Source organism: Taudactylus pleione, unplaced genomic scaffold (assembly GCF_031769625.1).
Source record: "Taudactylus pleione unplaced genomic scaffold, aTauple2 ptg000095l, whole genome shotgun sequence".
NCBI classification, from domain to species: Eukaryota; Metazoa; Chordata; class Amphibia; order Anura; family Myobatrachidae; genus Taudactylus; species Taudactylus pleione.
In genome coordinates, this window is record NW_028284497.1 from 36,139,023 (window position 1) to 36,153,605 (window position 14,583).

Here is a 14,583-nt window from a genome sequence, read left to right on the forward strand (position 1 = left end):
CTATTATCATGCCTTTACACCAGCCCAATAATTGGTGCAAGAAGTCCATCTGAAATCAGACAACTCTAAATAGCCTGCAGTTCCACCAACATGTCCAAGACACGCCCTCAGAACACTAAGCTTGTTTTTTATTATTATTATTATTATTATTATTATTATTATTATTATTATTATTATTATTAATAATATAATTATTATTAACCCTCTATTCATTATTAACCATCTATTCATAAGGTGCAACAAAGTGTATATACAGTGCTGTACAGTGGAAATACAGAATACATTAACTAAGAGATGCTTATGACTTTCTCATAGTTGCAAATGCTTGCAGTGCGCACATTTCTTCTTATCATTATAATTTCTTTATATGGCGCTACAAATGTTTCGCAGCACCTTACAAAGTACATAAACAAGTTGTAGACAAGCGATTTACAGAACAATACATTTCAGGACCAGGACATGGATAATATATATTGCTACATTAGCGACCATAACACCCAGATAAGCAACAGAGCATAAGCAACCAAATGTTAGGTGCCCTAGTGGTGAGTAAGAAGTAGATGAAACTAAAGTAGGGAGAAGCACAAGAGGGTAGAGGGCCCTGCTTGTAAGAGCTTACATTCTAAAATACATTCTAAAACACATGTGATCTTGCATGCAAATCTAACTCAGGCCCAATCTGTTCACTGTTTTTTCGTTAGAAGAACTGAGCCTCTTGTTATTACACTATGTACATATGGTTGTCCTCAATAAATCAATAGGCAAAGTAATTTGCTTCTATAACAAAAGAGCATGACATACTGTACATGGTGCAGTGTTTTAGTATAAAAGTAATTAGGTAAAGTTTGTTAGGTGCACGCTTATCCCCATCCAATGCGCTTGTGTATTCTAGTTTTGAAGATGGATCTTAAAATGCATTTCTTGAATAAATAAAAAGGTCACTCACAGCCATAATGATGGGTCTGCGACTGCTGCTGTCTCCCAGGGTGCAAGGCTATGGTGATGGCACTTTCTACATCAATGGCTCCCACCATTCTCTCCATCTTGTAGGGTGCCTGGAGTGGCACCCCACTGCAAGAGCCACCTCAAGGAGTATCCTTAGAATGTGCCCAGCAGCCACCTTCTTGCTGCTCTGCTGTTCCTCCAGTATTTGTTGTGTGTCATAGGGTTGAACATCATAAACCAATGGTTGTCAAGCATCAATATTTTCAGATAAATAGAAATAGTGCTTCCACAAATTGCATGCACACCAAATAACCATCACGGTTAACCATGACATTATTATTTTACATGTCATTACAAGGCATGTTGCAATGTCTGCAATGTCTCCACTATTCATTGCAAATCTTGTATTGACTTCACTTGCATCACTGGTGGGGATGGTGACAAGGCACTTATTTGTTATCCATTGTTTTTGCCTCATAGGTGGTGTAAGTTTCATTATCATTTGTTAAAATGTCTTTCACAGTCTTGTAACATAGTCCTTTGAAAATGCATAAAATAGATAACTGACATAGACGTTTTGAAGATTGGGTAAACAGTCCAGTGTATTATTGCATTTATCCAACAGTGTTGAAAAATTCCGTTATCTCCTCCAAGGTTTACCCATCATCCTGTAAAAGGTACTGAACACTATTTTGCCATATAATTACATGCTTTGTTCCATAAAGGAGACTTACAAGGCCTCATTTAGGGTTAGATAGCAGTTTAATTTTGGAATAAATAACTGTGTTTTAACTCACTGTGTATGTCACAAAATAACTGCTCATATTTAGAGTATTTTTGCAGAACCCTCACACGTGGAGAGAGCACACAAATATACTACAGAAAGGGCATACACACACAAAATAAGAGTTGCATATTTGGATTTGCAAGTATCATTAGCTTATTTCAGGTTTACGTGCTGTTTATACTAACTTATATTTATATATAAACTAGGGACCTGCCCCAGCTTCACACGGGAGCAATTTTGAAATTACAGCAATAGTCATTTTTTAACCAAGGTCTTATAAGATTGCCTTGTAGATGACATTAGCCGTTTTTCCTCCTGACATCAACACGAAAAGATTTAGTTTTGGCGTGACACGCAAAAGGGATAAGTGAAGTTGTCCATGAGAAAAACAATCTCCACTTACAGTAGGTCAACTCCAGCCTCGTTAAGTGTCTGTTCCTGTGCATTATTTATTGTCATGCCAAAGCAGACTCTTACCGGGAATTGGACTCGTTTGAAATTGAAGAATTGTTTTTCAGATAAATGAAATAGGAGTAGTAAAAAATGAAAAGGCTGAAATTTTCTAATCAGTAAACAGGGCTTACATAAATTTTTCTGGAGAAACCAGATAATATGTAAAAATCTCCAAATGGTATAAAATGAAGTCCATCACTGTGATATATCTTTAACGGATAAGGAAGCATCAGCCAAGAAAGTGCTTGGACGTTGGCTTTTTCATTGACTTTATTCACTAAAATTGCCTCTGCATGGCTCCATTTGTCATACATTAATGTTTTTTACACCTGAACCTCCTCAACAAATGCTCTATAGAATAGTGAAAACTGCATTAAAATCCATCAAGTGATTAGCCTGAACAAACAGAGAGATGCCTACCTGGGATTTTATTTTGTACTATGTATAGATAAATATTTTTTTTCTATTGTATAACCGGCAACTATTATGCAGAGCTAGCTACAAATTTATACAGCCTTATTACATTTTACATTAAAACGTTACAACAAACATGATGTACTGTATCCTTGCTAAAGTAGAACCCAACACCAGCTAGACAAGGTGCAATACTGTATATTTTCTACTTCCCATATTCATTAAATTAGCTCTCTAAATAAAATAAACTAACATATCTGAAGCTAAGGTTAATTTCTACTTGAATCAAATATATAAAATCTGATGAATTTTAGCACTATTGCAAATCACTAAAACACAGCCTCCCTTTCAGCCTTATTCATTGCCTAGCCCCCCTTAAATGATTGAACTGGTATCTGTCATTAGACTTTGACCTTTTATTTAATCGTACGGTATGTTTAATCTTGCTGTATGTTTCTTGTTAATATTTTCTAAAATGAATAAATGTATTTTGACTTTATTTCTGCATGAGTGTTCAATGTTATCTGAATGCTATATTAATAACAATTTAAACTTACACTTTCCAAGCATATATTTTGTAGTTTTATAAAGGGGATCTAATTAATAGTGTATTTTTTATTTATTTTAGCAAGGTACAGATTAGCAAACTAACTATCTAAGCCTTTTTATCTTTTTATTGGTCATTTTGTCAATTGCTCCAACATTTAAAATTCTGGTATGAAAATGACATATCCCTCATGTCAATAGTGATCTGCCACCACAATTAAAGTGACTCAAATCTCCATCTGAATAAAATTCTAAATTCTAACTGGAACCTACAATGCTCTTACAGAGTCCTCTGTTATTGAAAAGTGTTCTTTCAGTAGTCTGCAATTTTCCTGTCATGACATAACAATTTTATTTACAAGACTTCTATGCCGTTCCCTTCTATGGAACACTTTACCTCAAAATGTCAGTGTGCCATCCAACTGCCAAACTTTCAAGAAAGATTTCAATATTCACTTCTTTATTAAAGCCTAGGAAAAACCTTTTAGTTCCCTACTCCACTTCACATCACATAATCCTCAAATTTGACTGCCTGTGCCTTTTGTATTTAAACCAGGGCAATAGCCAGGGGTGTGTGAGTGGTGCTACCATTCATTTGGCTTCCTAGGTGACTGGAATGACATCCTGCTGCCTGTAGAGCTGTCCAGGGCATCATGATGCCACATGTTTGGTTCAGGGCAAGCACAGGGCCTGCTGTATTTTAGCCCTGCTATGGCCATAATGTGCATTTATGTTTCCATTAGATTGTACACACACACTCAAGCAGGACGCTATAATATAATATTCAATTTGGTTTATTTTGCTTGTTATATACAGCTTTCAACTTATTGTGTTTCCTTTTATAAGCAGATTCAAGTAGCTGTGAACTAGTTTGCACAACTTTTTACCATGGCAAAAACCAAGCTGTGACTTTTTTAAATTTAAAATTGCATTAAATGAATGTGGGTTTCAAAGGTAGAAATGATGGCATTTAGTTTGCACCTCCAGAGTAGCTGATAACTTTGCAAGGTCCTTATGTTAATGTAAAAATGTTAGGATATTGTGTAGTACCTCTGGTACACCTACCCAATGAATAATACTGGTATTTAAAAATATTTAAACTAGAGATGAGTGGTTCAGTTTTACTTAGTTATGTTTGGATCTTAAAAACAGCATCCTAATAAAATAAATCCAAACTTGCGTTAATTCAAAACCAAACTGCTCATCTCTAATTTAAATATTAAATAATGGCCAGTATAACAATCAATGACAACATTAGAACACAACAATACTTAAACTTATTGGGAAGCATCCAATTAGCTCTGAAAAATGTTCGGCTGTAAAAAACGGGGGATTTCGCTGATGTTCGGGTATTTTTCACTGATTTTTTTTCATCATGCTATCCAATTAAACCCCGTTTATTGCGGCCAAAAATTTTCTGTTTGTCTCATGAAAATACACAGGATCTGCGAAAAGCCATGGACATATGTATTTTCTCTACCGTGATCGGGAGAATAACATAACCTTATCAGGGATTTTGTTTCGCCTGCCTGAGGCAGGCGAAACAAAATCTCTGATAAGTGCCAGCTTCTGGGTTAATTGGATAGCCCTGGGTGAGGTAATTAGCCGTGGTAATTTACCATGTCTAATTGGATACCCCCCTTTGTGTTAACATTTAGTGGATAGGAACTTCTGGCCTGATTAAAGCCGCATGCAATGTAGATGTTGGGCAACTGTGCTTGAGAAAAATCCCTAAAAATGCTTATGGCACATGACTAAAAAGAATGTGCACACAACTGGGCTGTTGTGATCAAGACAAGACGTTGTGGAAAAGTTCAGGGCTTGCTAAATGATCCATTTAATGGGCGTGTTACAGAAGTGTTGCGGGTGTGTTAGTGAAAGTGACTGCATTCACAGATGCATAGGTGCAGACATAGGAGGCCATAGTCAAGTGGAGAGACTACACCTGCTGTAGGGCTGGTGCAAGTTTCAATAGTATGACCGATGGTGGCAACTATGGATGCATCAGTTTGTATAACTGTGTGTACGGACGCTGAAACCTTGCACCTTTGGAAGCATGGTTGTAGATAAGGGAAGGACTTTGTAGCAGCATTTTCATTAATCACAGATATTAATCGCAATTTTCAACCACCAATAAAAGATGCTGAGTGCGCTCCTGCATCCACCTCTCAAGCAGGCCCATAATGTGCTCCCACAGGGATCAATGTACTTTTTTATATGCAGTGATTCTGTATGCTTTCTATGCACTTAATCAGAACAAACATCATCCAAAATTCCACACCACAACTGCAAAACATATTGAAATTCAAGTGTAAATGCAAATGTGTATGGACACAGAAAATAATGGGTTTTATTTTTAGATGTTCTTACATGCATTGCACTTGTATTAAGAACATGGTTAACAAACCTTGTTGTGATGATAAATATTTGGTTAGCAGAGCCGTACATTCCAATAGCCAAATAGCTAAAGGGCCTAAAAAATGACTATAGTTGCATAATTTTGGGTAGTTATTTTTATTTATGTCAAATAATATGCATCTACCCTGGATCCTGAAGTCTACATTATCTTTGCCCCAGTGTGTGTATAACTATAAGAAGTGTCTCCCATGAATGTGTCAAGTTATATCAAACATCACCTAATATGGCCAAATGTATATGTTATATGCAGAATAAATTATTTAAAACCCTTAAAGCCTTAGTATAGAGTAGGTTGAAATAATTTTCTGCCTATTCAATTTGTTTTAATAGGGGTCACTGTTTCATGCATGATGGAGGTGGGAGTGTACCATCTCTGGTACCTCCTCTTGTCTCGTGGAGTCTCTGAAAGTCACTGAAAGAGCATGCTGGTGTGCTGTTTCCTGCTTGACATCCTTGTGGTATCTTCTTTACATGCCTCATACTGATGGAGTTCTCCCCTACACTTGCTACCATGCCTCCCCTCCACTTTGTACATTTAGGGAGCTCTTATGGTCACTATCTTGGAAGAGACTTGGATTTTCATCTACTGCACCTTTTGGGGATATTTGAGCACTTGAAGGTATTTATGGCATATGCACAACTACTCCCTGTAAACTGTTGTCCCTGGTGCTGGTGGTAACTCCTGAAATACTGTAACCCTAAAGTTGCTTTGTCTTGTACCCCTTCTAATCTACTTTTCTTATCTACCTTTGCACTCTCCCTGTTCTGACCTTTTGAAGAGGATGCTGACTTATTTTAGCAGCCCATTGTGCTTCCCGTGAATATTACTTTTGATTAATTCTCATGGTGCTCTGTGGGAACAATCCTTTTCTCTGTACTCTGGGTGCTGACTACCTTGTGGGATCTGCCTACTATTTCACTAAATTGTTTACTTCTACTGCTTCATTCTTGTGTCAATTTTGTTGCCTCACCTATAGGCAAGATGGGCCACATGGCTGGGACAGCCTCCAGGCTGATAAAGTTTGCTCACAATCCACAATCCAGCTGCACCTCCTGAGCCTGATCATCCTTTAGTTGCACTGGCCTTGGCTCCCATTCCTGCCGCAGGTCCTCCACGTGATTGCTGCTTTGAAGAAGAGAGTCACAGACAAGATTAGGGAGGTACAGGTTTATAGTCTCTTAATCTGACATGATCTCTAAAAGATGAGGGAGAGAGTTTTGGAAGCCGAACATTGCATCTCTTCTTTAGTGGAGACCTATGAAGGGTTAAATTGCAGATGTGGCTTCCCAGATGACTACCTATAAGTCTAAGCTATGTGATCTTGAGGGCAGGCTGTGGAAGAATAACCTGCAATTTGTAGGCCTCCCTGGGCGTGTGTAGGGAACCAAGCCTGAAAAGTTTTTGTTGACCTAACTGTTGCAGGAATCTCCAGTCTGCCATGGGAAGTACCCACCACCTTCCCTCCCAGTCTTTGTCATTTGGAACAAAAATTGGATTAATGTACTCTGCTGTGTTTGTATTTAAGCTGCTCGGTCAAAAAGTATCAAGATATAGGGCCAAATGTAATAGGTAGTCAGTTTTAGTAACAGTACAAATTCGCACTTTCTTGCACTTTTAAAAAGTGCGACTTTGAACTGATACTCGCAAATTCAATAGCCTGTAAACTTTTCAGCTCGAGGCTACTACATATGTGAGTTTAGGCGAGTTGTTCCCTAGTTAAACTGACACCTTTTAATGTGACTAGCATTAAAAGGTGTGAGTTTTAGAGAAGCCATCACAGATCAGTGAGATCCATGATGGCTTCTGTCTGTATATTAAAAAAAACTCAAAAGCATAACCAGCTCAAGGCATTATAAAGCCTTTCCTGGTTCTAAAAATACAGGAGACAAAATGCATAGGGGTCCCCTATATATTAAGAACCAACACAGGGCTTTGCAGAGCCGGTCCTGGTTATGAAAAAACAGGGGACAAAACCAGTAAGTGTCCCCTGTTAATTCCATAACCAGCACCAGACTCTTTCTAGTGGGGGGGTAATGCCACAGCCAGGGAAAACCTTTTACCGGTTTCCCCGGCCAAAGCATTACCCCTAACCGCTAGTCAGCCCAGGCTGGGGATCCCTTGGGAATTGGGGACCCCCCAATAAAGGGGTCCCCCTCTCCAGGGCACCCCAGGTCTAGACTGATAGCCCAGGGCTATCCCCGGCACCCTAGGGCAGTGGGTGCCGGGTTGATAGTGTTAGTGTTTAGTGTAAATTAAAGGGTTAAATATTCTCTTTAGTCGTGGAATTAAACATACCAGCATGTCTCCCCCACATGCTGGTATTTGGAGAACCACAAATACCAGCATGTGGGGCATTATGGGCCCGCTGACACTTGTAGTTCCACAACTAAAGAAATGCATAAAAAAACACACACCGTGAAAGTAAAAGTTTAATAAAAAATACCTGCACACTCACACATACTAACCTAGTATCCAAAGTAATTCATTGGGGTACCTGTAACAAAAAACAATACTCACCTCTCCTGTGCGTAGTTCGCATCCACTTGACCAAGTAGACATTCCAGGGTTTAAAACAACAAAATGAGGGTACCTGATACCATGCCGGACTGAGGAAAGGTATGTGTTTCCACATACCTTTACTCCACCCTGGTGACTGGGGCACACATGTGCCCCATCATTGAAGGAGCCGCCAGGTAATCAGCGGGCAACTCCGTCGGAGCAGCTTACTGATTGGCTGTGTGTGGTCAGCGTGTCTCCCCATAGACTTTAATGGGGAGAATTCTCCATTGAAGTCTATGGTGGGGACCACTACATTGTATCATTGATTTAACCACAAGGTTCACCTCAAGTAACCTTGTGGTTACATCAATGATACAATGAACTCATTGTTGTTGATACTGAGGGACCTACTGTACAGTTGATTGATTGTCATTTAACTATGTGCACTGTGGATGTTACCAGCCTCTACACCTGTATCCCTCATGATGCAGGTGTGGAGGCTGTTAAAAAAATGATTATGGAGGATCCTGAATATACTGGTCCACCAGTGGAGTTTTTTGTGAAACTATTGATGTTGGTGTTAACCAGAAATTATTTCTTATTTGACAGAAAACATTACTTATAGGTATCAGGGGTCTGCAATGGGGTCCTCTGTGGCCCCATCGTACGCTAATGCATTCATGTATTCGATTGAAAATGCATTGTTCTATGTACACCACTGGCTGAGAGCAGAGGTGGTATTATATCTGCATTACATAGATGATCTATTAATTTTTTGGATTGGTCCTATAACTGATTTGTTAGATCTGTTGGAAACTCAGAATGCCTCTGATAGTGTGATAAAATTCACATATTTGTATAGCCCCTCTGATCTACATTTCCTAGATGTTCATATTTCCCATGATAATGGTAAATTTCAGATGTCTTTATACACAAAAAGTACAGATAGGAATCTGTCGTTGAGAAATGATAGCTTCCATCCCTATCCACTTAGAAAAGGATTGCCCTATTCACAACTATAACGGGTCAGATGAATTACGTCTGACAAGAGCAAAGTGGAACAAGAATTACATGGAATGATAGAGAAATTTGTGTGCCGAGGGCTTGATTTAAGTAAGAACAAGGTCTTACGTATACCATGTAATAAATGATTGACAACGAAAACTAGTCGATCTGGTTTATTTGATAATAAAAGTATTCCTTGGGTCAATCAGTTTAGTAGGAATAGTGCACATATGGTTAAACGAGCCAAACACTAGTGGCCTATGGTCAATACTGATAAGGAATTACCTGCCTTTCAAAATTCTAGTATTCTGCCCAGTTTCACTAGGAGTAGAAACATCAGGGATCAAATAGTATGTAGAGACATCTCTGCACAAGTCGACAACAAAAGCCAATTAATTTTTTAAGTACTAAAGCAGGTTGTTACTGATGTTTGGGGTGTGTTACCTGTAGAACGTTGCTTGTGGATAACACTTTTAATCACCCCCACACTGGAAAAAAGTATTCTACCACCTATGTGATATATATGTTGACATGCCGTTGTGGCTTGTCGTACATAGGAAAGACGGCGTCAATTTAAAGAATGTATGGCTTCTCACAGTACTGCTATACAACAAGCCTTAGAAACTGGCTCTAGTGAGCAGTCAGTGGATCGTCACTGTGCTCAATTAAGACACGGAGTGGCATCGATCAGGGCTATTATCATTGTTCATGTGCCTCCTCTAAGTAGAGGTGGCAATAGGAACAAAATATTAATGCAGAAAGAGAGTAGGTGGATCTTTACCTTGAATACCATCTCACCTAAAGGTTTAAATGAAACTTTAGGACTTCAATGTTTTCTGTAAATTTGATGCATTAAAATATTTTGAGCAAAGGACTCCTTTCCCTTGCGATTTAGTGGTACTTTATGTCACTGTATTTGAAAAATAATCATCTTTATGTTTTACACAGTACTTTTTAATCAGATAATTGCTGTCATCGTTTATGTCTGTTTTTATTTGTTTTATTGCAGTGTCCATTCTTTGATGGTTGCTTAGTAACCACATGACGCTGACATACTCACAGGCAGATGCCGGCTGATGATGTCATGTGGTCCGCAACGCTGATTTCCGTTGCGCGCCTCAGGCAGTCAGACACTGGCATTCTGCAGCTGAGTAATCTATAGTTTTAAAGATCATTGCTATAAATGTTTGTATTGTTTTTTGTTTATGCATCTGTTGCTGTCCCTGACGAAGGGGGAGACCCCAAAACATTGGACCAATAAAGGACATTTTTATGGTCATATAAAGCCTATTGAGTGCCACCTATCTTTCCTATGCTACAGTGAGTGGTCCTTACACTCAAGGAAGGCACCATAGCCAGTACATTTGTGACCCAAGTGGTGAGTGTCAGGCTATTTGTGGCTGTTTATATATATATATATATTATAATTATTTTACATTTATCTTCATTACTTTTTATATTTTTTTTATTCATTTTTTCTTCACTGTTCATTTTTCTTTGATCTATTTATCACTTACTTTTCCCCAATCCTATCCATATATTACCTTGCCCACCTTTTATCCACCTTATGCATCTTTGTCATTTGGAGCTTCCTCTTATACCTTCATAGCCTGGATTCTCCATTTTAATTATCTGTATGCTACCCTTTAGTACGCCGGGCTACGTATGCCTCTCAAGTTTTGGTAAGCTCTGACTGCTCTGGTTGTACAAAAAAGTCACTCTCAAATCCTTAATAAGAAGCTTCAGGACTTGCAGGTCCAGTACACAATGCTTTTTCATGCATGTCTTTGAGTGGTGGCTGATGCAACTGCCTTGAAAAAGAGTCTTTCAGACTTGAAAAGACTCTTTGTTACTCTGGAGAGCAAGAACAGGGCTCATAGCATTCTTATTACCAATTCAGGAGAAAAGGGAGGATCCAGATACCCTCTGGACTTTAAACCTTGGACTCTAGTTTCTCATCTCCAACTGGTACAATCCATATTTTAATCTGTTGTATTTTATTTTACTTATATCTTGCTAAGAGATATGCTGGCTTAAGGTTAATGCACTATTGTGAGACTTCCTTTTTTCTATAATATTTGTGAGTCATCAACCCACTTGGGTTCCTAAAGATGTCCTAAAATCCACCTCTGACCTGTAGTGTCCTATGAACCTCAATCTACATGCTCTCATGGGCATATGTAATGTAAGCTCCTTACCAAAAGGGTTGTCACCCACTGCTCTTTTATTTTGTCACATGTTAAAAAATATAATTTTTACATTACTTGTCTTTGAAGAAGCCCAAGGTGGGCTGAAAGTATCATTTAACTGTGTCAGGAACCATCCTTTACCTTGTGGTCATGCTGCTCTGCCTAGCAGAGACCCAGCCTGATGGCTATCAGCGTGGCCCAGCCTGGGGGCTCTCAGAGTGTGCTGTTGATGTTGGTGGTGGTCTCAGGCACCCAGATCTCCAGCAGCATTCCCATTGGCTCCTGCCACTGCGTGCTGCTATGGTAGGCCCAGCCAGTTGACAGCATTGCTGATGGGCTACCAGTGCTGATGGGCTACCAGTGCTGAGAAAATGGTGACATGATCAAAATGTCCACAAACTGTTCCTGGTGGTCTAGCGGTGACTTACCTTTTTCGGCGGACACGTCGGATCCAGTGATGTCTTCTGAGCCTGGCGGGCAGCTTAGAGTGACTTCAAACTATTCCTATGGTCCTTCCGGCAGTGACCCTAACCCTATCCCACCCCCTAGTGCCTAATCTCCCCTCCCACAGCCTAACTTTAGCCTTCTCCTTAGTGCCTAACCTTTCGTTGACATTACCTAACCCTATGCTTGATGCAGAATGTGAACATTTCACATGTTCACATTGTGAACTTGTCGACATTCTGCAGATGTTGACATGTTCAGTGTTGGCATTTCAATAATGTGGACATCATATCTGTCAACATTATCATTGTTGACATTGTAAATGTCAACATATCAACTGCATCCCATAATTTACATACCTCCTCCCTATTTTAATGAGATATTTGGTAAAGTGACATCCTTCATTGCTCTGTCGATTGACACCACTGTGATTTGTGTGGTGGATCTTAATGATGTTATACACAGGTCCCTTGATTGGGGAGGGAGTCACTATTTTTTCCAAATGTATCTCTGCACTCTCCAATTTTCCTGCTAATCTACCATGTACCATACTTTTTCCTGCATATACCTTGTGCGGGTATCTCCTGCCTTAATACCTAGGGTGCTTTCAATGGACTATGCCTAGTGGAATATATGGCCACTCCCTGATTTACTTGACCTACAATACCTCTTCATCTGCTGGAGGAATTAATTTCTGGAAGCTTTACACAACCTGGGTGGAGCTGAAGGGAGCTGGCTTTAAACCAACAGCTGCTTGGGAGGGTTACTAATCCTACATGCAACCTATGGAAATAGAGCTGTGTTATGGGATTTCATTAAATTATTTCTTGGAGGCACTTCTATGAATGAGATCAAACTTGAAAACATTGTCAGAATTTAGAGGATCAATATTTGATTACTCGTACTGATTCTGATAGCGATCTGTTACAAGCTGAGCGGGATTGATCAGATAACCTCTACTATATGACCAAGTGCAGGCCATTGTTCCCCAGATGGCTACAGTACTCACAGGCCAATTTTGGGGGTACTGTATTTTTTATCAAAGGAAGATCAGGTCTGTAAGACTATTCCAGCCCTCACCTTCTTTTCTTCTTCTAAGGTCCTTGGGGTTGGACTACCTGTGGAGGTGTATAAGACATTTCAGAACTGCTTTTTCCCTTATGTTCTTGCAAATGTAACTCATTTTTATGAAATTGGAATGCTTACCCCTCTTCATGACTGAAGCCCTTATCGTTGTAATTCCTAAACCTGGTACAGACAGTCGAACAAGCCCATTTTTCTGTTGTCCACTGACATCAAAGTGTTGACTAAAATGCTTGCTGAAAAAATTCTGTTATTAATCAAGATGTGCATCTCAATCAATTGTCTGGGAAATATACCACTAAAAACTTACATGTATTATTCTATCAACTCCAAAGATTAAATTTACTAAGATGGGAGTTCTATTTAAGAATTGATGTTGCCCATAGCAACCAATCAGATTCTACGTCTCATTTATCCAGAACCTTCTAGAAGATAATACAGTACCTGGAATCTGATTGTTGCTATGGGCAACATCACTTCTTAATAGAACTCCCATCTTAGTAAATTTACCCCAAATGTCTCATGGGGAGGAGGCAGTGGTGGTGTCCCTGGATGCTGTTAAGGCCTTTAGCTGCACTGAGTATTGAATATGACAGCAGCTCTATAACTCTGTATTCCTCAACTAGTTTCACTGACAACAGCAGCCTCTTGAAAATCTGCTGTTGGCAGTGAAACTGGTTGAGGAATATGAAGCACCATCCACGGGACTCTCATCATTAGTTTATCACATCCTTCCTTGTGCCTTCTATACATCTTTGTGAATGGAGACCATCCACAGGTAAGGTAATTAAACTTGCTAGAGACCACTACCACTGACAGGATGCGAGCTCAGAGCGGTATCACAGCTTGACTGCACTGCTAGAGTATACAGGACTGTCCCAGTGCCTTAATAATATTGCACCTTCATTGTTAAGTACTGGTTCCTGATCAGGATTTATGTGCATCTTGCCACTTTATCTGCTTACCACCAGCAGACACCAGAAGATTTACCTGCTTAATCAGTGGTGAGTTTAAGCCATAGATTCACCTGTGAGTAGGCAGGAGCAGCGTTCCCACTACACTAACACTGAGGTGTCTCATCGGCATTCACAGCCACTGGGTCTGCCTATTTTCCATGGTCAGTTCATCTTATAGCAGGACTGACTGAAACATTATATTTCTGCATGATTGCAGAGTCCAGACCTGGATGCTGTTGAATATACCTTACTTTGCACTATACACCACAGTGAGACTGATATATGGGTGAGACCCCCCACCCCCCCCCTTCTCTTTCCACTGTATTGCTTGCTGCTTATTATTTGGAGTATTACCTATTTAAAGCTATTATCCAGTATCTGTTACTAGCTGATATGTTTATAGAAGGCAAATATTTCTTCTGAGATTGATTGTGGTGCCAATTATATATACATTGATTTAATACATTCCTGGGTGTGTTATTGATATTTTATGATTGTATTGTTTTGTTTAATACACATTTATATGTGTTTTTCTAAATAAATGTAATATACTATTTTGATATTCTATTGGTATTTTGGCTGATGTGTGCAGTGCCACCCACTATCTCTTTGTGTATTTTCTGTGAGAGATGTGGCAATTACCTCAGCAGGTGTGCAACAGCTATTTACATCTAACCTATTTGGGACATCTATTGCAGTTTGGCCAGTGGTGTAACTAGGTATATGGAGCCCAGGGCAAAATTAAAAATGGAGCCCCCCACCCCATGTGTGCGTACCAAAAATATGGGAGTGTGCCCATGCCACAAGGGGTGTGGCCACTGAAAAATGGGGCATGTCAACATT